Source organism: Ovis aries, chromosome 15 (genome assembly GCF_016772045.2).
Source record: "Ovis aries strain OAR_USU_Benz2616 breed Rambouillet chromosome 15, ARS-UI_Ramb_v3.0, whole genome shotgun sequence".
NCBI lineage: Eukaryota > Metazoa > Chordata > Mammalia > Artiodactyla > Bovidae > Ovis > Ovis aries.
In genome coordinates this window covers 48124755-48149965 of record NC_056068.1, presented here as the reverse complement: position 1 = coordinate 48149965, position 25211 = coordinate 48124755, and the positions used below count along the sequence as shown (strand labels likewise).

Sequence of the window (25211 nt, the reverse complement as noted above, 5' to 3'; positions counted from 1 at the left end):
TGTTCTTGTCCTCTCCACCATCCTTCAATTTACCCTTTATCCTTAGCTTAAAGATCTCCCTTTTAGAACTTTTCTCACTATGCCCTGTTGTGTGCACATCACTTGAATTCAATTTCAAGTATTAACCTAATACCTCCTATGCTTCCCTTTCATTATCAGTAAACATTAAGCCTGAATATTTAGTTTTTCTTAACTATTTGCAGTAACATACAACTCTCTATGAAATTTAATATTTCCTTTACTTAAAGCCTCGGGCATCTTATAGCCAACTAAAACTACAATTTCTATACAGGTAAACTTTTTTCTTTCATATAGCTGTTTTTCATAGGGGCAGATTCCTCTCTTAGTCTCTGCCCTTTGGTGATTACTTCTCCCATAACACTGTATGCTTCCAGGGCCTCCTGTGAGTGGCTTTGCCTTATCATTTTCCAAAGTCTTCAGGGTTTTTTTTTTTTTTTTTTGCCTGCTAATGAAAGTTGCTCAGTTGTATCCGACTCTTTGTGATCCCATGGACCATACAGCCCATGGAATTTTCCAGGCCAGAATACTGGAGTAGATAGCCATTCCCTTCTCCTGGGGATCTTCCCAACCCAGGGATCAAACCCAGGTCTCCATCAATTGCAGGAGGATTATTTATCAGCTGAGCCACAAGGAAAGCCCAAGAATACTGGAGTGGGTAGTCTATCCCTTCTCCAACAGATCTTCCCGCCAATTCCCTAATATTTCTTCCTGAATGGCATATAATATATGTTCATATGTGTGTGTCTTTAACCCCAGTAAAAGTAAAATATGATTTTGCTAATTATAAATATTTCCTTTGATTAATTGTACAGCTTATTTTTGGAACCATTAAGACAACATATAAAGCATAAAGACAAGGAGAAATCCTAAAACAACAGATTTGGAACAAGAAAAATCTCGTGTTCTTGTCCTTTCTGTTATCCTTCAAGTTTTCTCCCTAATAGATTATCTCTGAGACAAAAAATGATATCTATGACCTATCTCAGGTCAATTGCAAGAGCACTTATTGCTTTCTTTTTTTTTTTCTTAAAATTTATTCATCTAATGTCAAGGTTTTCCTTTTGGAGACCTACACTCAGGATCTCTCCATTGGGCAAATACACAATATACCAGAATAGATGCTTTGCAAATTAGAACGTAACACTACTACAAACATTTGAGAAGTTTATTACCTAGTGATTTTATTCAATACATGTTAATTAAATGTCCACTATGATCCAAGTAGTATTTGCAGAAAATGGGAAACAAATATCAACTTATTTATTGTAGGCATATTATTGTGCAGAGTGCTTGGAATTCAAAAAGTGATGTCCAAAAAGTGATGACCATTTATTGAATATGTTTTGTATTGTTCTGTTTTTAAGGTTTTTAACTTTTAAATTGCTTTATTTTCCTTGGATTAAGATACTCACATCATTTTGTTGTTAAGTCGCCAAGTCACGTCCAAATATTGGAGTGGGTTGCCATTTCCTTCTCCAGGGGATCTTCTTGACCAAGGGATCAAACCCACATCTCCTGCATGAGCAGGTGGATTCTTTATCACTGAGCCACCAGAGAAGCCATTGATAGCATTACCTTATTTTTTAATGAAAACCGAGACTTTTTACTATTAAAAATAATACTTTGATCTAAATTCTATGGACTATTGACACAGAAAAAATTAAAAGGTAGTTTGTGTCCTCCAAGATTTTACAGATCTAATTTAGTAGATATTCTGATATAGACATCAGAGTGTAACTAAATCATGATGGGATGGGTTTTTAAAGAAAATACACTAAATATTTCAATCAGTTTGTTCTTCCTCAGAATCTGAAAGAAAATATATCCTATTTTAACTTCTTAACTCACCACAAAACACATACAATATAGTATATGTTTATCAGATGCTACATGTCTGACATAGAGCCCCACTTGCAATATCATTCCTCCACATACACTCCAACAATCTCTGTGATTTTTCTCAAAAAAAAATTTGTGCTATTCTCTTTATCTGGAATGTTAATTTGAGAGATTTAACTTGGTCATATAAGGAATATTTGTTCAATAGAATCTGAATACCACGGAAGTCAAAGCTCTACAGAAGTAAATATTGTGAATAATTAGAGAAAGTTGAGCAACAAGAGAAGACTGGAGTAAACAAGCAAGCAGATATATAAAACAGACAAGAGTGTCTTCTGTCTGAAAGAGTATATCTCTTATGAAGAAAGTACTAAAATAGTTCCCTTTACAGGCGATAGTTTTGCATTTCTAATGTGAAATGAAATTCATATTATATACATTAGACAAAAAATTTAAACATGAAAACATACCTTCTGTCCTTTTGCCTTCCTTCTTCCCTTCTATGCATTGTTTATATAAAGTATGCATTGACAAAACTGCCCCCATCTGCAGACATACCTTCTCCGCTATAAAGAGCAATACTCTCCTGGAACCAGTAAGACAACTCCTTAAAACTCTTTGATCTTCTAAGGGCTCAGAATAACCCACCACTTTGTACTTTGTAAATCTGGATCATGTAAACTGTCAAAAATACATCTTTTAAAGTACAGTTGTCTGTCTCAAAAATTTTATATAACTGTGCTTTCAGTTCTAATAGGGGGAACAGTTCTGAGAGCTTTTTAAGATGCTATTCCTGAGTTATAACCCTCAATTTGGCTCAAATAACATTTTCTATTTCTTGTTGTTATTCAGTCTCTCATCCATGTCTGACTCTTTGTATATTATTTCATATATAATATATTTCATGGACTTCAATACTCCAGGCTTCCCTGTCCTTCACTGTCTCCTGGAGTTTGCTCAAACTCATGTCCATTGAGTAAGTGAAGCCATCCAATCATCTCACCCTCTGTCATCCCATTCTCCTCCTGCCTTCAATCTTTCCCAGCATCAGGGTATTTTCCAATGGACCAGTTCTTCACATGAGGAGGCCAAAGTATTGGAACTTCAGCTTCAGCATCAGTCCTTCCAATGAATATTCAGGATTGATTTCCTTAGGATGGACTGGTTTGATCTCCTTGCAGTCCAAGGGACTCTCAAGAGTCTTCAACACCACAGTTTGAAAGCTTCACTTCTTCGGCTCTCAGTCTTCCTTATAGTCCAACTCTCACATACATATGTGACTACTGGAAAAACTATAGCTTTAACTATACAAATCTTTGTCAGCAAAGCAATGTCTTTGTTTTTTACTATGCTGTAGCCCTTTCTATTTTTTTCATTGACACTAACTTCATGAGTCCTAATATCCTTCTATAGCAAGAAGAATATTCTTCTATTCTTCCTTGATTATTAAATATTGTTTTTTTACTGCTGCTGCTGCTGCTAACTCGGTTCAGTCATGTCTGACTCTGTGCGACCCCATAGACAGCAGCCCACGAGGCTCCGCCATCCCTGGGATTCTCCAGGCAAGAACACTGGAATGGGTTGCCATTTCCTTCTCCAATGCATGAAAGTGAAAAGTGAAAGGGAAGTCGCTCAGTCATGTCTGACTTTGCGAACCCATGGACTGCAGCCTACCAGGCTCCTCCATCCATGGGACTTTCCAGGCAAGAGTACTGGAGTGGGTTGCCATTGCCTTCTCCTGTTTTCTTACAGGGCAGGAAAAAAAAAAAAAAAAACCTAACGACAGTCTTAAATGATTAAGAATTAACAGTTATGTGCCTTTAATCTAATTGGGAGAATAAATTGCCTAGGAAGTGGAATCATTTTTCAGTGGAATCATAATCAGATAAAAGAGATGTGAGGGGCACTCAAAGAGAAAATAGTTTGTACAAAAACCACAGAAAATTGTGAGCTATGGCAGGACTGTATATAAATAAACGTGTTTCATATGTGTTTCATAAGCAGAAATGATGGATAATAAAAAGCAAAGAATACAAAAGGTGAAGTTAATGTTTTAAGCCAAATGATTTAACATTTTAGGTTTTAACGTCATCTTTTTTGGAAGGTAAAAAAATTCATCTTCTAGCAGCTGGATGAATGGCTTACAAGACATGGCAGCTCAGTGTGATGAGACTTGGATGGGACACTAAGTCAGAAAGATATTTGTGATAGTCCATACATTATATTAAGAGGAGATGTGGTCTAACAAAAGAATAAAAAGAATTCAAAATCTGTTGGTCTCATTGTCTTTATGTAACAGAAATTGGAAGGGATGAGGCTAAGAGTGTTCTTGGGTTGAGAATTATAGCAATGAATGACAAAAGACAAACTGAAGGAACTTTGTGTGTATAGATGTGCTTGTTTAGAAAGAGAAGAAAGATATCTTAAATACTGAAATTCATTTTTATAGCATAAAACTTGAATTATTAGTGTTACATACATGTCCAATTTTGATTCAAGCTGAATTTCAGGATCTAAAAGCTTTAAGAAATTCAGGGCTCTAAATCCATACTCCCTACAATGTCAGGAATTTTTCCTCAATGAACTCTCTGCCATTCACCCACTGAGCTCTATCTCAAGTCCTCCAATGAGAGAAGACTCTCTTTGTTTTCTCAGATCGCTTGCCACATTTCAGGTCAGCTCTGAATGTCAAACAGATCTTCTATACGACATCCTTAAATGGGCTCCTTCTAAATTCCTTATTAAATTCCCAAGTCTGCAATCCAATGATGCACATTAGCTATGAGTCATGGCAGTGAATTGCACAGGATCTGAAGTCAGTCAACAGAGTTTAAATCCGACACAGACAGTTATGAAACTTTAGATGGTCTGGATTTCATTACTAAAGACATATGCGTGGATAGAAACATATTACAGTGTGATTGTATTATATGGCATAATCCATCTAAATATTTGGAAGGAAACATAAGATGTATTCATCTGTCAATAAATGTCAGTTTTTAATAGATGAACTTTTACCTTTTTCTCACAAATCACTTGAGATATTAAAAGAGCATTTTATCTGAAAGAGGATTTCTACTGAATTACTTGAAGGGTATCTTTTCTTCCTGCATTTTTTCTAGTCTAAACATGTATAATTTCCTGATCTCTTAACAAATAAGCTTTCCATTCATCTATCAGCACAGATATTATTCTCTAAAGGTCCTTCATTTTGTCAACCTCACTTTATAATTTGCCACCAAGCATGGCTTAATTGATTTTGAAATGCTGTGAAAAGCATAGGACACATCTTCTAGAGTTTGATCACTTAATTACTGTAAGATTATATATTTTTTATCCTGGAATTATATGATCAAGTTGTGTGTGTATGTATATATATATATAATGAAAGCAAGCCTCCAGTTTCCCACACTCAGTGCAGAATTTCAAACCCAAAGACTTACCAGGAATCCTCTGTGGTGATACAGGTCAAAACCATAAAGCAGAAAATGAACTGATGTTTCAGATAGTGAAGGATGAAGGCTTTGTACTATAGCATGCACCTGGGGGATTGGTTTTTACCAGTCCCTGGTGAGCTTTCAGGGTCACTGGAGACAGGAATGAAAAAGGCACACTGTTCAGAACATACAAGATTTATTCTCTAATGGTTTTACATCTAAAAAAAATTCTCAAACTTTGGTTTCACCTTGGGGCTGGGAAATAAAATGAGCCTCCTTTTAAAAATTCCGAAGAGAAGACAGTGCCCCAAGACCACACACACAGAAAATCAATGATGCTTATTAAAAAATAATGAAATAATAGAGGTAGACAATAACATCTTGAGATATTCAGATTGATCAGCGTGGACATGCTGGCAGAGAAGTGAAAATATGTGTTTTTGTAGTTTAATTCTAGTCGGGGTACCAGTATTTCTTATTTAGGCACATGGTTGGGGCTGACTGGGAATGTTCACCCCAAAGCCTCAGTTACCAGTCAGTTTCTAATCTTCTTCTGGGCAAAATTTGTTGACACAAATCTATTCTGATTCCAAACCATCTTTCTCCAAATTGTCCCAGTTATGTTCAGAGTGGTCATGAAAAAATAGTATACATTTTCAAAAATTTTAGTGTTCTTCTAAAATTGATATCAATTTCCCAACCTGAAACTTACTTACTTACTTACTTACTTGGTTTAATCAAGGTTTATGATTCACTATAGGGATTTTAAACTTTAGCATCAAGAGGAGGAAGGAAAATATTTCAATTTTCTGAAAAGTAGAAGAGACAAGTTATCAACCCTGGATTACCTAAAGGCCTTAATTTAAATCACACTGGTTTTGCCCTATGTCATTTGGTCAGGCCCTATTTAAAAGCTCTATTCCTTTTTTATTTTTTTTAATTGCCATTATCATTTATTATCAGCCCAGTATTATGTCCTTGGTTTTATGATGCAAACAAAAAATTCAGAGCAAATAAAAGATTAACATGATGTTTTGGTAATGCTTAGACCAAACAAGTGATTATTTTAAATTTAATTTTTTTCATATATTTTTTTAATTTTTATTTTTACTTTATTTTACTTTACAATACTGTATTGGTTTTGGCATACATTGACATGAATCTGCCACGGGTGTACATGAGCTCCCAAACATGAACCCCTCTCCCACCTCCCACCCCACATAATCCCTCCGGATTATCCCCCTGCACCAGCCCCAAGCATCCTTCATCCTGCATCAAACATAGACTGGCGATTCGTTTCTTACATGATAGTATACATGTTTTAATGCCATTCTCCCAAATCATCCCACCCTCTCCCTCTCACCAAAGAAGACATACGGATGGCTAACAAACACATGAAAAGATGCTCAACGTCACTCATTATTAGAGAAATGCAAATCAAGACCACAATGAGGTACCACTTCACACCAGTCAGAATGGCTGCAATCCAAAAGTCTGCAAGCAATAAATGCTGGAGAGGGTGTGGAGAAAAGGGAACCCTCTATTCCTTTTGAATTAAGAGACTCACTGACCACATCCTCTTATTAAACAGCCATAAAAAAAACCCATCATCTTAGAAAAAGCAATAGTATAGGATTGAAGGCAGATATACAGATAAGCCAGCTCAGCCTGGATCAGGGTATGTGCATGTCTTCACACCTGGGCACTCAGTGATTCACACCTGGGCACTCAGTGATTCACATCAGCAGATTGAAATCAACCATAGCTGAGTATCTGCACCGGAGAAATAAAACCCAAAACCAGTGCATATAATCAAGTAAAAAGAAATAAGTTTAAGTGAAATGTGAAAAATAAAAACAAGCCTGGACATCCCTTGTGGAATTTTCTGGGTGAAAATAGATGTCATTAGCAGGCAGAGAGAGAGGGATCATAGGGAAGCTTATCTGGAGAGAGATCTGTTTCCTCGGTGCCAGAGTAGACTCAGGTATCTCAAGCATTAGAATATCATTCAAACATGAAGATAAATGAAACTCTTATTTATGCTACAATCCAAATGAACCTTGAGAACATTATTCTAAGCGAAAGCAGCCAGAAATAAAATGTCAAATATTGTTTCATTTCACTTATATGAGATGTCCAGAGAAGTGAAATCACAGACACAGAGAGTCAATTAATGTGTGCCATGAAATGGGGGCAGGAGAATGGGGAGTGGCTGCTAGAGGGGGATGGAATATCTTTATTGGGATGATGAAAATGTTCAGGAATTTGATAATAGTGATGAATGTCCGATTTTTTGGACATATCAAAAACCAAAGTCGTATACTCTTAAAAGATTGTGCTACATGGTATGTAAATTATATCTTAATAAATTTAAAAAATGATTCATTATAATAAACAGAAACCATACTAAAACTATTACTAGATATATGCTTTTAAATTTAGAATACATAAAATAAATGTGGTGATGTGATTTAATGATCAAGATGGCAGCTAAGCTCAAATATAGTTGTTAAATATTTATCCTGGGGAGAAAGTTTATATTGGAATTTGACATTCTACTCAACTTTTTGGTAAACACCTTAAACTGTTCAAAAAATAAATTAAAAATAATTAAAAAGCAGGAACTATCATTTTATAGCTGTGAAAATAAGTTTTTTGAGTTTGGAACACCTCTTCCTCTACATTCCCTCATTAGGAAATCATGTAAATTATTGTCATTATTATTATTACTGTTCTGAGAATAAATTCTTATTATGAGAATTTGGTAGAATTTTTATGCATTTATTTTCTGAATACTCCATTCATTATATATTTATTCATAATTAAAATGTGTCATGTATGTGTAGGTCATGAATATACAAATAAATTAGAGTGATCTATAGTATACACAGCATGAGTGCTACTAGGAGGGATAGAGAAAAAAAGGAAAATGGCTAAACTCTTTAAAGGAAATGCCTAACTAGAATCTAAAAGCAGGAAATCAGTCAAGCAGGGGGGAAAAAAATACACATTTGCATACGTAATATTAGGAATAAGATATAGAATCAACAAATTTTGTACTTTTTGTTGAAAATACAATAGTGTTTATATGAAAATGCCAGGTGACTCAGCAGTAAAGAATCCTTTTACAATGCAGGAGACACACAGGAAACATATATTCAGCTCCCGGGTCAGGATTCCCATGGAGAAGGAAATGGCAACCCACTCCAGTATTCTTGCCTGGGATATCTCATGGACAGAGGAGCTTGATGGGCTAGAGTCCATGGTGTCTCAAAGAGTTGGACATGACTTAGTGACTAAGCAACAAAAACCTCAAGCAAATGGAAGATGAGAAAGAAACCATTTTATTTTTCATAAGATTGAGAGAGGGAAAGTGAAGTGTTTGTTGCTCAGTCCTTCTGTGACCCCATGGACGATAGCCCACCAAAGCTGCTTTGTACATGGAATTTTCCAGGCATGAATACTGGAGTAGGTTGCCCTTTCCTTCTGCAGACAAATAGTCTAACTGTCCAAAATCCTATTCAGGATCAACACAGTGCATTTAATATTCATATCTCTTTAGACTTCTTTAACCTACAGGAATTCCTCAGATTTTCTTTTATCTTTTGCTTTCATTTCTAAGGATTTATTTTCTTACTATATTAAAGCTTTATGTTGAAGTCTAACACATGTATACAAATCATTTGTTTGCAAGCTTAAATAATTTTCAACAATATAAGCATAAATATGTAACAATCCATTTGAGTAATATAACACTATTCACACCTACAAACCCCTTCCTGAATTTTTCATTACATCATAATTTCTGCAAGAAAAGGAAAAGACACACATTCACTATTGTATTGTTTTATGTTTCTTATTATCATTAACCAAGTAAAGCCCACAATTCTTCTGGCAGATAATTGTCATGGGCAAATAGAATCTGGAAACCAGCTTACATGCTGGCAAATTAAAAATAACAACAGTGAAAAATAACAATTAGAAAATTCTGGAATCACAAATAACATGGATTTTTGTTGTTTTGTTTTGAAATATTGTTCAGTTCAGTGCAGTCACTCAGTCGTGTCCGACTCTTTGTGACCCCATGATTCGCAGCACGCCAGGACTCCCTGTCCATCACCAACTCCCGGAGTTCACTCAGACTCACGTCCATCGAGTCCGTGATGCCATCCAGCCATCTCATCCTCGGTCGGCCCCTTCTCCTCCTGCCCCCAATCCCTCCCAGCATCAGTCTTTTCCAATGAATCAACTCTTCGCATGAGGTGGCCAAAGTACTGGAGTTTCAGCTTTAGCTTCATTCCTTCCAAAGAAATCCCAGGGCTGATCTCCTTCAGAATGGACTGGTTGGATTTCCTTGCAGTCCAAGGGACTCTCAAGAGTCTTCTCCAACACCACAGTTCAAAAGCATCAATTCTTCAGCGCTCAGCCTTCTTCACAGTCCAACTCTCACATCCATATATGACTAGTGGAAAAACCATAACCTTGACTAGACGGACCATAGTCGGCAAGGTAATGTCTCTGCTTTTGAATATGCTATCTAGGTTGGTCATAACTTTTCTTCCAAGGAGTAAGCGTCTTTTAATTTCATGGCTGCAATCACCATCTGCAGTGATTTTGGAGCCCCCAAAAATAAAGTCTGACACTGTTTCCACTGTTTCCCCATCTATTTTCCATGGAGTGATGGGACCGGATGCCATCATCTTCGTTTTCTGAATGTTGAGCTTTAAGCCAGCTTTTTCGCTCTCCTCTTTCACTTTCATCAAGAGGCTTTTTAGTTCCTCTTCACTTTCTGCCATAAGGGTGGTGTCATCTGCATATCTGAGGTTCTTGATATTTCTCCTGGCAATCTTGATTCCAGTTTTTGTTTCTTCCAGTCCAGCGTTTCTCATGATGTACTCTGCATATAAGTTAAGTAAGCAGGGTGACTATTGTTCCATGTCCAGTTCTAACTGTTGCTTCCTGACCTGCATACAGATTTCTCAAGAGGCAGGTCAGGTGGTCTGGTATTCCCATCTCTTTCAGAATTTTCCACAGTTTATTGGGATCCACACAGTCAAAGGCTTTGGCATAGTCAATAAAGCAGAAATAGATGTTTTTCTGGAACTCTCTTACTTTCTCCATGATCCAGTGGATGTTGGCAATTTGATCTCTGGTTCCTCTGCCTTTTCTAAAACCAGCTTGAACATCAGGAAGTTCACGGTTCACATATTGCTGAAGCCTGGCTTGGAGAATTTTGAGCATTACTTTACTAGCGTGTGAGATGAGGAAAAGCCTGAAAGTATTATTTATGGTGAATTTTATAAACAGAACATTTTTTACCCTATGGATACAGATCTGCTTGGTCTTTGCACCATAGACAAGTGGATCGAGAAATGAAGGTCCCAACAGATAAGTGCTAGGAAAGAGGATGTGAATATAAGGTGGGATGTGAGAACCAAATCTATGTGCAAAGAATGAGAAGAAACCAAGGGGGTAGAACTGGAGAAAGACACAGATGTGAGCGATGCAAGTATTGAATGCTTTCAACCTGACCTCCTTTTGGGGATATCAAAAAACTGTGATAAATATCTGCATATAGGACAATGTAATTAATGTAAGTTCAAACACTGCAATGTTGAAAGCTGCAAACATACCATAGATTTTGTTGACCATGATGTTTTCTGAAGCCAGTTTCACAATGGCCATATGCTCACAGTAGGAGTGGGAGATGACTGCTCTATAATAAAACTGAAACTGGAACTTTATCAGTACTAAGGATGGGGTTACAAGAATGGCAGTCCTGAGTGTTACTTCAGCTGCTATTTGGGTGACTAGAAGGGGGCTAAAATGGCAGCATGTCTGAGTGGATAGCAGATGACTACACAGTGGTCCAGGGCCATGGCCAGCAAGATGCCTGATGCTATACCCTGAAATGCGCGAAGAGCCACATTTGAAGCAGGCAAGAATTAAAATATATTTCTGGTACATGAAACCAGAAGATTCCAAACATCTTGGGCACAGTACTAGTAAGAAGCACAATATCTGTGACTCCTAGCATGCCTGGAAAAATGTACTTGGGCTCATGGAGCCTGGGATCTCATTTGATGATGATCAGAAGCAAGGCATTTCTGATCGTAGCGGTGAGATACAGGACACGGAATGGAATCCCAATCCGACACTGCACAGACTCTAGACCTGGGATCCCTATTGGTGTCAACACAGAAGGCATGAAGACTATGGTGCTGGAAATAGGCAGTGTCCCTGGGTCTCCTGACACAAAGAAACATTTCTCTGTCAGTGCTACTCCCTCTTCTACTTCCTATTTTCCTCCAAAGTCATTGTACTGAGTGTGTATGATTTTGGTAGAGCTCAGAACACATCATCCACCTCATTCATATATAGAAGGTAAAAGAAAGATCCATAAAGACACATCATTTTTTTTTTAAGGAAAGGCATCCACAGGACCTAAAAATATGATGTGCAACTGTGTTAAATAGAACCAGCTAAATTCCAAAGTAAGGGAATCAACTGCTGACTTTGTTATTTCATTTCAGAACTGTGGACCAAAAAAGTATACTTGTTTATTTTACTTGGCAATTCTGTTTTTGTCAGAGGTTGGTGATTCTCTCCATATTTCACATTCCAGTTACTGCTTCAGTATTCTGTTATTCTTAGTTGTCTCTGAGTCAAAAACAGTTGGTCTGGACTAGTAAGAGTTCGATCATTACATTAGTGCAGAATGCTCTCTAAGAAAGAGAGTAAACATACAAACATTTTGTTACTTAAAAGCAAACTACTTTTGTCTATGTATGGATCTATGTTGTCTGCCTGTGTGTCAGATGAGATGTCTTTTCAGGAGAATGTGAGGAAGAGTTTTAGGGAAGGTCATTCAAATACAAGTACATTCGCAGAATCTGGATCAAGATTTCTCGCTATGTTTTTACTTTGAAGCATGTATAATATCATAAAAGAAATGAATCTCCAGTCCAGGTTCGATGCAGGATACAGGATGCTTGGGGCTTGTGCACTGGGATGACCCAGAGGGATGGTACGGGGAAGGAGGTGGGAGGGGGGTTCAGGATTGGGAACACGTGTACACCCGTGGTGGGTTCATGTTGATGTATGGCAAAACCAATACACTATTGTAAAGTAAATAATAATAATAAATATAAATTCAATTTAAAAACTGTGGTAAGTTTTGACTATGTTTCTTAATAATGGAAATACTTAAATTTCTGTTGGTAAAATAAATAAAATAAATTCTATAATACACATAACAAGGTAATTAGAGTGGAGGGACCTTCAGGAAGCAAGAGAAGAGCGACAAATGTAGAGGTAAGGAGGGACTCATTCTTTATAACTAAAGGATATAGGAATATCTGTTGTATGTGTGCTAGTCATTCAGTCATGTCCGACTCTTTGGGACCTCATGGACTGTAGCCCACCAAGCTCCTCTGTCCATGGGATTCTCCAGGCAAGAATACTAGAGGGGTTTGCCATTCCCTTCTCCAGGGGATCTTCCTGATCCAGGGATTGAACCCAGGTCTCTCATATTAGAGGCAGATTCTTGATGTCTCAGTCACCAGGGAAGCCAAGGAACATCGGTAAATGGGTAAATTAATCAGAATATAGACTTTGTTCTCGCATTTAAACTTTCCAGAGCTATCATTACCATGAGACATGATTAATTTAGGCTCATTAATTCTTAATGAGAAATAGGTAATCTGGAACATGGGTCATTTTTGTGGACTCAGGCATAAGAAGTTGATAGAAAATGAAGCCTTGGAGGGACATGTTCCTTAAAAGAAATCAAATATAGAACTAAAAATGGAAGACAGAGAGCTGATCAGGGGATTATAGAAATGTTTAAGAAGATAAATGTAAAGTAAGCAAAGAAATTTAATCATACTCAATTCACTGATAATTGAATTTTTTCTGAAAGCTTTTGATCTTATGTGTTATATGAAAGTTATCTGATCAAAATCATTACCCATTAACCATTATATATTTTGAATCAAAAAAATTCTCAAACCGTATATTAGAGAAATATTAGTAAAGCTGTTAAAATAAGGTTAGGTTATTTCATTCTTTCATAGACTTTTGAGTGAAATTGTTTTATGTCAGTAAACTCATGAACAGCTAACACTATACTGAGTGTCAACAAATAGGACAGCAATGCAGGAAGCAGCTGTGTTTCATGGTGCTTAACCTCAAGTGAAAGAAACAAGTCACCCAGAATCACTTTAATGCAGGAAGTCTGCATCAGTTGCCGTGTATTTTAGGATAAATTGGTCACTAAACTAACTGTAGGTTAGCACCCCAATGACTCATTTTATGGTCAATTCATACATCATTGACTCTAACAGTAGTAAACTTTTTCTGTCTCAAAGATAATCAGGGATAGAATAAGAATCCTTTAAGAACTATCAGGGTGTCTGACTTTTTCAAGAGGAAGGAGCAATATTTGAGCATGGTCTGACAAGTACAGATAGTGGGATGGCAGGTGGGAAGTACATAAGTGAGTACAGGGTTGATAGGATAGAGTGATTATAGGTGGTAATGAAAAGTTACTGAGGTAAACTTGGGAATAGTGAGGCTTATTTGTCAAAAGTTGGAAACTGGTTCTGCTCTTACCAGATATCTGAAGAGTACTGTCAATTCTTCATATCAACCTCACTCAACTCTTATCAAACACCAACTCTTCTTAATATTTTGTATTATATATTCTGCAATGCTTTCTATCTGGACCATCTGTAACAGCACCTGGCCAGTGTCAAAATCCCACATCCATTTGGTGCTGGAACCATCTGCAATGGGTGGACATCTCAGGGATAGCCTTTCATGCTTTTCTCTTATCTCTGTAATACAGACTTTCTTCATCTTTTATATGTTTGTCTGAGATCATGTTTTTGTGTTCATTCTCCAATAAAACCAAGATCTGTATTATTTGGAGGCATAGCATCAATTTATTCAATTTAAATTGAAGAAGAAAGCTGCTAGCTATCAATTTTAATACCGTTAATGAATGTGTGGAGAAAGACAATTTATAGCCCTTAAGTGAGGGATTTGTTAGCCAGCAGTCAAACCACAGAAGACCAGCAGGTTTTAGTTATGTCATCTTGGGTTCATCCACACCTATTATCCCTGAAATCATTACCACAACTTGCAGACACCTCCTTACTCTTCTCTTTCCTAAAAGGCTAAATAAGAGACATTTATATACACCAGTTTCCTTTGTATAAGTTGAGTTCCTTTTCTACTGTTTTCATCAACAAAAAAATGTCTAAAGTCTAATTAAATATAGACATGATCCTTTGCCAAAGAATTCAGTTTTTAAATGTTTTTAATTAAATGTAATCAAATAAATGTTTTTAATTTCTCTTAAATAAATATTTTAAATATTTGACTCTTCCCTTTCAATGAAGGAATTCTGGAAAGAAAAAATCTGAACCTATAATGTTCTTTTATTACATGCATGCATGCATGCTAATAGTCGTATACTACTTTTTGAGATATTATGGACTATAGCCCACCAGTCTTCTCTGTACATGAAGTTCTACAGGCAAGAATACGGGAGTGGGTTGCCATGCCCTCCTCCAGGAGATCTTACCGACGCAAGGAATAAGCCCCCATCTCCTGCATTGCAGACGGATACTTTACTGCTGAACCAACAGGGAAGCCCAATCAATCTCTCTCTGTCTCTAAATCCATCAATAAATCTATCTATCTATCTACATCCTATTGGTTCTGCTACTCTGGAGAATCTTCACTAATCCAGTGGTTTAAAAAAACTCAATTGGAAATTAAAAGTTATGGTAAGGTTCTGATAAATGGCTGTAACTCTTATTTTATGAATTGATGTGCTCAGTTGCTAAGTCATGTCCGACCATTTGCGACCCCAAGAACCATAGCCCACTAGTCTTAGACTCTGTCCATGGGATTTATCTGGCAAGAATACTGGAATGGGTTCCTAACTCCCAGAATAATAGAATATTGGATCAGAGAATGGTAATATTTTCATTTGTGTGCAAGGATGACACACATAATGCCAAATATATACTTTATTTGTAATGGGCACAATTTTTAATTTGAAAAGTCTTAAAGAGTATATTAATAAAGGTAACAGCCTTTGTCATAAGTCATATTAACAAAGTTATAAGATATAAGGTTCATATGAAAAGTGTTTTGTATCATATAATTGTTATATAATAATTCTTGTTACTGGAAAAAATAACAGGAAAGTAAAAAACAGTAATTAGTAATAGAGAATAAAAACATATTACATTAAGATACATTCCTGTGTACGATAAAATAAAACACAAAATTCTGTACTGAAAATTACAAACGTTGAGAGACAGTAGACAAGAACTGAAGCAACAGAGTGCTATGTCACCTATATATATTAGAATATTGTTAAGATGTCAGTTCCTTTAAATTTAACCTGTAAGAATCCTAACACATATTTTGCCAATAATTCAGAAACTGATTCTATATTTTATAAGGAAACTCAAGGTGACAGATCCAAAGTAATCTTTTAAAAAGTATAAATTTTGAGTATTACAATATCTTCAATTAGTACTCAATATAAAACCATAATAAGACATTTGAAAAAAAAAAGACATTTGGGGATCATCATGGATATAAGGTTAGATTACTGGTTCAGAATGGAACTCTTGGAAGAAAACCCACTCTTATACGATCAGTTGATAGTCTACAAAGTTGATAAGAAAAGGCAAACATAAACTAAGCAGTAGAAAATGAATGTCTTCTTCTGCAGTGGTGGGAATAGTATTGTTATGGATTTATCTAAACCTTTATCATTTGTCATTATATGACCATTTATCATTTATCTAAACCTTTATCACTTATCATTTTTAATGACTAAAGGATATAGGAGCATGGGTAAATGTGTTGCTTGATTGGAACAGAGCCTTTTTCTTCTTTATTCACAGCTAACATTACCATAAAATCTGGCTAATTTAGCCTCATCAATTCTTAATGAAATAGATAATCTGGAATACTTGAATCATTTTTTGTGAACCCAGACATAAGAAATTAACAGTGAACGGGTAAGAGAGTGAAGGGGTGAATATGTTCCTTAAAAGGAGTTAAACATAGAATTAGAAATGGAAGGCAGAGGGCTGACATTGGGACACCAGAGGTAACTCAACTGAGGCTACAGAGAAACTAAGGAAATTTTCATTATTTCTCAATTCACTGAGAACTAACTTCGAGAACCTGGGTTCATGCCTTATGTTAATGTTCTTTTCTAATTGAAAGCATTAGTTGTTAAATATTATGTAATTAGAATCAGGAAATTCTCAAAACAATACATTAGAGACGTGTTCGTAATTCTGTAAATATAAATTTAGGTAATCTCTCAGAGATTCTCCTCTAAAGTTTCTGTAAATCAGTAATCTCATGATACAATAACATGTATAAAATCATGTAAGAAACGATCACCAGTCTAGGTTCGATGCAGGATACAGGAGGCTTGGGGCTGGTGCACTGGGATGACCCAGAGAGATGGTATGGGGAGGGAGAGGGGAGGGGGGTTCAGGATTGGGAACTCATGTACACCTGTGATGGATTCATGTTGATGTATGGCTAAACCAATACAGTATTGTAAAGTAAAATAAAAAAATAATAATAATCCTATATTGAATGTCAACAGATAGGGCGGTAATGGAGGAAGGAGTTGTGATTCATGATGCTAAATCTCAAGTAAAAGAATGAAGAGATAATTTTAATGTAGAATCCCTGTATCTGTTTTCATATTTAGAATAGACTAGTCATTAAAGCAAGCTATTGAATACCCATAGGTTTTCTCCCCAGTGACTAATTTTATGATCAAGCTTTACATCACTGACTCTAATAGTGGTCAAGTTTTCTTTCTTAGATAATCACACAAAAAGGATAATAAGAATTAGAATAGGAGTCCTTTGAGAACAAACACTGTGTCTGACTTTTTTGAGAGGGAAGGAGCAACACTTGAGCATGATCAGACAAGTAGAGAGAAGGTATGAGGTGGGAAGTACAAGACTGAGTAAAGGTTGAGGAGACGGGGTGATTATTATTTTAGAAGCTGGTAATGAAAAGTTATGGAGATAAACCTGAGAATAGTGAGACTCACTTGACAATTGTTGAGAGCTGGTTCTGCTCTTACCAGATGCCTGAAGCGTGCAGTCAGCTTCATATCACCATCACCTATGGTTTAGAATTCTTAATTCTTCTTATTCTTTTCCATTATGAGTCCTGAAATTCCCCTTGTTTCTATCTGCACCTTCTGTAACAGCACTCAGTCAGTGTCAGGAACTCTAAATCATATGGTGCTGGGCCATCTGCTGCGGATGGATATCAGTGAGATAAATCTTTCATGCCTTTCTGTTGTCTGTACATTACAGACATTCTTCATCTTTTATAAGTCTATGTGAGATCATGCTTTTGTGTTCATTCTCTAAAAAACCTCAAAATAAGATCTGTATTATTCTGGAGCATACCCTCAATGTATTCAGCTTAAATAGAAGAAAATTGCCAGCCACCGATTTGAAGTTTCCTAATGGATTTGTGGAGGAGTTATGAACACAAAATGGGGGATTTATTAGATACTAGCTAAACCACAAAAATAATACCATGAGCTGACTGTGGCTCAGATCATGAACTCCTTATTACCAAATTCAGACTTAAATTGAAGGAAGTAGGGAAAACCGCTAGACCATTCAGGTATGACCTAAATCAAATCCCTTATGATTATACAGTGGAGGTGAGAAATAGATTTAAGGGCCTAGATCTGATAGATAGAGTGCCTGATGAACTATGGAATGACGTTCATGACATTGTACAGGAGACAGGGATCAAGACCATCCCCATGGAAAAGAAATGCAAAAAAGCAAAATGGCTGTCTGGGGAGGCCTTAGAAATAGCTGTGAAAAGAAGAGAGGTGAAAAGCAAAGGAGAAAAGGAAAGATATAAGCATCTGAATGCAGAGTTCCAAAGACAGCAAGAAGTGATAAAAAAAAAAAAGCCTTCCTCAGTGATCAATGCAAAGAAATAGAGGAAAAGAACAGAATGGGAAAGACTAGAGATCTCTTCAAGAAAATTAGAGATACCAAGGGAATATTTCATGCAAGATGGGTTTGATAAAGGACAGAAATGGTATGGACCTAACAGAAGCAGAAGATATTAAGAAGAGGTGGCAAGAATACACAGAAGAACTGAACAAAAAAGATCTTCACGACCTGGATAATCACGATGGTGTGATCACTTATCTAGAGCCAGACATCCTGGAATGTGAAGTCAAGTGGGCCTTAGAAAGAATCACTATGAACAAAGCTAGCAGAGGTGATGGAATTCCAGTGGAGCTATTTCAAATCCTGAAAGATGATGCTGTGAAAGTGCTGCACTCAATATGCCAGCAAATTTGGAAAACTCAGCAGTGGCCACAGAACTGGAAAAGGTCTCTTTGTGGAAGACAGGCTTCAAAATTTCTGTCAACTGAAACCAGAAGATGCCTAACATTGGGGAAAATACAAGTGCTAAGTGCATGTCTGTGGCTCCCAACATGGCTAAATATATATATATAGATAGATAGATAGATAGATATAGATATAGATATAGATGTATGGAGTCTGTTTTTATACTTATCACTGTAATTAGGAAATTCCCAATCACAGCCACAAGGTACATAACACAGAATGAATCCCGATCTAACACTGCACTGACTCCAGGCCAGGAATCCCGATGAGTGTTAGTACAGAGGGCATTCAGACTGAGCCACTGGATATGAAATATGACCATAATGATTTGATTAGTAGATTTAAGAAGTGGTATGGTACTTAGCAGCAGCAGCAGCAGCATGGTGTGTCATCTTCTAATTCTTATCAAAAAGTGGTGAATTAAAGAGAAGAAATTTATTTATTTTAGCTGAACATACTTTAGATTGGGGTTATACTTCCCTTGTAGCTCAGTCTTTAAAGAGTCTGCCTACAATGTGGGAGACCTGGGTTCGATCCCTGGTTCAGGAAGATCCCCTGGAGAAGGAAATGGCAACTCACTCCAGTTTTCTTGCCTGGAGAATCACGTGGACAGAGGATCCTGGCAAGCTATAATCCATGGGGTCTCAAGAGTCCGACACGACTTAGTGACTAAACCACAACCACCACAATTTTTCTTTATTATTGAAATATGCATAAAAGATAATATTTAGTAACTTTAATGTGCACACTACGTTGATTTAATAGATTCACAGATTGCAATATGATTTCCACTGTAGTTTTAGGTAGCATCTCTACCGTACTAAGCATTTTATTTTCATGGTGGTAATAATCAACATCTAAATACTTAGCATGTTTGATGTTTATAGTACAGTCATGTTGTCTACAAAACTATAGAATGCCTTAGGTCTCCAGGTCTTATTTATCTGCTAGTTGCACATTTGCATCCTTAAACAGTGTCTCCTCTGTTTTCTCACCACTCAGTCTCAGGTAACTGCCATTTTATTCTGAGTTCATCTTTTTAAAGGCTTCACACATAAACCTTTTAATGAAGTATTTATCTTCCTTTGTCAGATTTATCTCACTTAGCATAATATCTTTAAGTCCATTACTATGGACAAGATTTTCCTCTTTATTATGGTTGAATAAACTAATTATTCAGGAAATGCAAATCAAAATCATGAGATATCACTTCACACCTTCTAAAAGAGCTTCCATCAATAAAAGAGCTTCCAACAACAGATAACATGTGTCAGTAAAGATGGAGAGAATAGGGAAGGTTTGCACAGTTTTGGTGAGTATGCAAATTTGTTCAGCCTATGGAAAATAATTTGGAAGTTCCTAAAAAATTCAGAAAAAGATCTACTGTATGATCCAATAATTCCACATTTGTGTGTGTGTCTAAAGGAAGTAAAAACATGATATTGAAGAGACACATGCACACCAAGCACATCCATGTTTACTGAAGCAATATTTACAATAGTCAAGATATGGAAATAATCTTAGTACCTGTCAATAAATAAATGATAAAGAAGATATATATATATCTGATGAAATCTATATCTTATTGTTTCTATTTTGACTACTCTTTTCTAATTTTCTATCTCTTTTGAATGCTTACAATTCAAAAGTAGTATATAATATTTAGCTAAACACAACATGAATATATAATATATATATATATTTATATATATGTGTAATATGTTGCTCAGTGGTAAATGTGTCTGCCAATGCAGGAGATGTATGTCCAATCCCTGGATTGGGAAGATCCCTTAGAGGAAATAGCAGTCCACTCCAGTATTCTTGCCTGAAAAATCCCATGGTCAGAGGAGACTAGTGGGCTACAGTCGATAGAGTTAAAAAAGAACTGGACACTATTTAGTGACTAAACAACAAATATATATAAACATAATTAAGAAGATATTAAATGTTTTAAATTATTTTATGTTTTTTACCTTACCTAATTGATATTTTTCTAGGTCTGAGTCTCATTCACAGCAAAATTGGTAATTCAGATCAGATAAAATTTTGTGTTGTAGGCCAAATTTCTATGTTGTAGAAATTTTAGCAGCATTCTTAAATCCTACCCATTAAATGACAGTTGCCTTGTCTTGTCATGATGAACAAAAATGTCTTCAGATATTGCCTTGTATCCCCTAGATATGGTAGATGAGGTACATCACTCCTGATAGCTAACTGTTATTCTAGAGTCTAAACATTGGGAAGGATATTTCAAAAAGAAAGAATTAGTACGAAATTACATAAATGAAACATGGTTGGAACTGTGAATCAATTAATAGCCTTCACAGAAAACTTGAGTAATAAGCAGAAATGATGATTGTAGACGGTATTGAAACAGAGAGAATATCAAACGTAAAGTCACTATTGTAAGCATACTTTCAAAATTTCGTATGGCAAGTGAGCTCTTTTGCCTTTTAAAAGTTCAGTTTGATAGCATCTTGATGAATTGCTTAAAGGGATGAAAGCTAAGCACATGGAGATAAGATAAGAAGATAGCTTGGTAGTAGGTGAGTGGTGTCACAATACCAGAGGGGTAACAGAGAAGCAGACTACGTGAGGCCTAATTACCTGACATGGGGAAATGGAGAGAAATGGGCATAAAAGTGTTTTGGATTTAAGAATTACAGCGTTAATGTTCAAAAGACAAGGTAAACTGCATATGTCTATATGTTTAGAAGAGGGAAGAAAGATACTTTCCTTTCTTAAAATCATAGGCCATGGAAACAACATTATCTCATATGCAGAATAAACCTTGAAACATTAGTGTTACAGCTCTAATTCTACTCAGCTAGATTACAATAAAAGTTTTCAGGAATTTAGGGGATTTAAACCCAAACTACAAACACCTCACAAATATTCTCCCTCTATGAATTCTCTGACATTCCCCCACTGGGCTCAAGTCCTCCACTGATAGAGAACTGTGTTTCCTAAGATAGCTTGCCACATGGCAGGAACTCCAAATATCACATAGATTGTCTTCACATTGAGTACCAAAATGTCTCCTTCTTAATTTTTCATAAAAATCCAGAATCTATCTTCCAAAAATACCATCAACCATGGATCATGATGAGTTATTGAACAGGATCTGAAATTAGTCAAGAGAGTTTAAATCCTGGATGCCACTACTTACTTTGCATGCTCTACAGCCAGTTATAAAACTTAACTTCAAATTGTCTCCATTTTTTTATTGCTAAAACAACGCTCACAGATAGAAATACATTCTAATGTGATTACAAGGAATTAATGGCTCAGTTCATGTAAATAATTTTTAAAATATATAAAATGTATTTTTCTGTCACTAAATGCCAGATGTTAATCCATAGAAGTTCATCCTCTCCTTCCCATAACTTTAGATACCTAATGAGCATGTCACATGAATGACTTCAAGAGCCTCATTCCCCGTGAATCTTTCCTGGCCTAAATGGGTATTATTTGCTAACCTGTTAACAAATAAGCTTTTCATCCATTTATCTGCCCAGAATACTCTCTAGAGGTCCTCCCAGTTGTCAACCTTATTAAAATGCAACACCCATTATGTTATTAACTGATTTAGAAATATTCTGGAAATCAGGAGATTAAGTCATCCTAGTGTTTGAATGCTCAACTAACTATAAGATTCTACAGATATTTTAAAATCATCTTACCATTTTATTGGCTCACATGGTATTTGTGTTCTCCATTTCCCCACACTCAGTGCAGAGATTCAAGTCCAAAGACTTAGCAGATGTCACCTGTGGTCAAACTACCGCACAGTTGCACTCATCTCACATACTAGTAAAGTAATGCTCAAATTCTCCAAGCCAGGCTTCAGCAATACGTAAACCGTGAACTTCCTGATGTTCAAGCTGGTTTTAGAAAAGGCAGAGGAACCAGAGATCAAATTGCCAACAGCCGCTGGATCATCAAAAAGCAAGAGAGTTCCAGAAAAACATTTATTTCTGCTTTATTGACTATGTCAAAGCCTTTGACTGTGTGGATCCCAAGAAACTGTGGAAAATTCTGAAAGAGATGGGAATACAGACCACCTGACCTGCCTCTTGAGAAACTTATATGCAGGTCAGGAAGCAACAGTTAGAACTGGACATGGAACAACAGACTGGTTCCAAATAGGAAAAGGAGTATGTCAAGGCTGTATATTGCCACCCTGTTTATTTAACTTCTATGCAGAGTACATCATGAGAAACACTGGGTTGGAAGAAGCACAAGCTGGAATCAAGATTGCCGGGAGAAATCTCAATAACCTCAGATATGCAGATGACACCACCCTTATGGCAGAAAGTGAAGAGGAACTAAAAAGTCTCTTGATGAAAGTAAAAGAGGAGAGTGAAAAAGTTGGCTTAAAGCTCAACATTCAGAAAACTAAGATCATGGCATCTGGTACCATCACTTCATGGGAAATAGATGGGAAACAGTGGAAACAGTGTCAGACTTTATTTTTCTGGGCTCCAAAATCACTGCAGATGGTGATTGCAGCCATGAAATTAAAAGACACTTACTCCTTGGAAGGAAAGTTATGACCAACCTAGATAACATATTCAAAAGCAGAGACATTACTTTGCCAATTACAGTCCGTCTAGTCAAGGCTATGGTTTTTCCAGTGGTCATGTATGGATGTGAGAGTTGGACTGTGAAGAAGGCTGAACACCGAAGAATTGATGCTTTTGAAGTGTGGTGTTAGAGAAGACTCTTGAGAGTCCCTTGGACTGCAAGGCGATCCAACCAGTCCATTCTGAAGGAGATCAGCCCTGGTATTTCTTTGGAGAGAATGATGCTAAAGCTGAAACTCCAGTACTTTGGCCACCTCATGCGAAGAGTTGACTCATTGGAAAAGACTCTGATTCTGGGAGGGATTGGGGACAGGAAAAGGGGCCGACAGAGGATGAGATGGCTGGATGGCATCACTGACTCGATGGATGTGAGTCTGAGTGAACTCCGGGAGCTGGTGATGGACAGGAAGGCCTGGCGTGATGCAATTCATGGGGTCACAAAGAGTTGGACATGACTGAGCGACTGAACTGAACTGAACTGAACTGAATATGCATAGAAATAATGGAGTAGGAAACTTTTTGCTGTTTCAGCTAGTGAAAATGAATATTTCATAGTATATGGTGTACCTGGACAATTCGTTTTCACAAATTCCTGGTGAGCTTTTAGGTTCACCTGTGAAAAGGGTGAAAAAAAGAAAAGCATCTTATGGTTCAGAATATATAAGATTCATTATCAGTGTTTGTGTCTCTAAAAAAAGAAATTCTTAAACTTTGCTTTCACTTTGGAACTGGGAACCAAAACGATCTTCCTTTTAAAAATTTCTAAAAGAAGACAGTGCCTCAAGAGAGGACAAGACAAGTCAATGGTACTTATTTATAAAAATAATAAACCAATATAGGAACATAGAAACATCTTGAGATGTACAGAATACTCAGTATAGACCTGCTGACTGAGAAAAAAGGAATATTTCTGCAATTTAATTCCAATCTGAGAAGCACTCATTTTTAAATTTTAGGCCCATGAAAAGGGCTAACTTGGGAAATTTCACCTCTGAACCCTCAATCATCTGTTACTTTCTGAGAATCTTCCATGTGAATTTGTTGAAACGAGTCGTTCCTGTATCCAAACCAGCCCTCATCCAATTGCCTCAGTTATGTTCAGAATTATCATGAAATGCTGATACACATTTTCAAGGATTTTAATACCATTCACAATATCAATAGTAACTTCCCGTTGGGATCTATATTCATGGCAGGTATTTATTTAGTTGAGTTAAGGCACAAAAGAGTATACCTTATATAAAGGATTTTAAGATTTAGTAGCTAGAAAATAAAGAGGAAAATGTCCTCTTCTCCATTTCATACAAGGAAAAGTCTGACAAGACTGTATTATTTGCGTTTACCTGAGGGCCAGTGTGATTTTTCTTGAAGTCACCCTTGTTTTGTTCTGTGTAATTGAGTCTGGCCCTGTTTCATAGTCCTGTTCTGTTTCCACTGACAGACGCCTTGTTCCCATCTTATCCATAGTCCGTCCTTGAAATAGTGTAGCGTTGAGGACATTTACATGTGAGGCTAGCTCAACCTGCATTAGGAGAGCTGGTTGTGTGCCTCTTTTCCCAGCTGGGCCCGTGGTGATTCAGGTCAGCTGATTGATATCAGAGAACAGAAAAAAACAAACAAACAAAAAAAAACAAAAAAACAAAACAAAACAACAATGTGTATCACAGTGTCAAACACCCACCAAAGTTAACAGAATTGCCCTTAGAAATAACTAAATTCAAAGGCTTTAACACTTTAACAAGAATTTAAAATTTTAATTTTTACTTAAATATTTTAAACTAAGATTTTGCTTCTCATTACTTATTTTGGTGGAAATATTTCCCTTTGTCCTTGGTATTTTTACAAAAGTGTTAGAGGTGTAAAGATTTAGACAT

The 25211-nt window shown here is 36.5% G+C and overlaps 1 protein-coding gene and 1 pseudogene across 1 annotated transcript in view; both read right to left on the bottom strand.

The window, feature by feature from the left end:
* The window catches only part of LOC101104426 (olfactory receptor 52A5-like), a 45790-nt gene that overhangs the window by 4698 nt on the left and 15881 nt on the right, over window positions 1-25211 (bottom strand). The gene's annotated exons all lie outside the window — the stretch shown is intronic.
* LOC101104177 (olfactory receptor 52A1-like) lies at window positions 1032-24802 on the bottom strand (annotated as a pseudogene).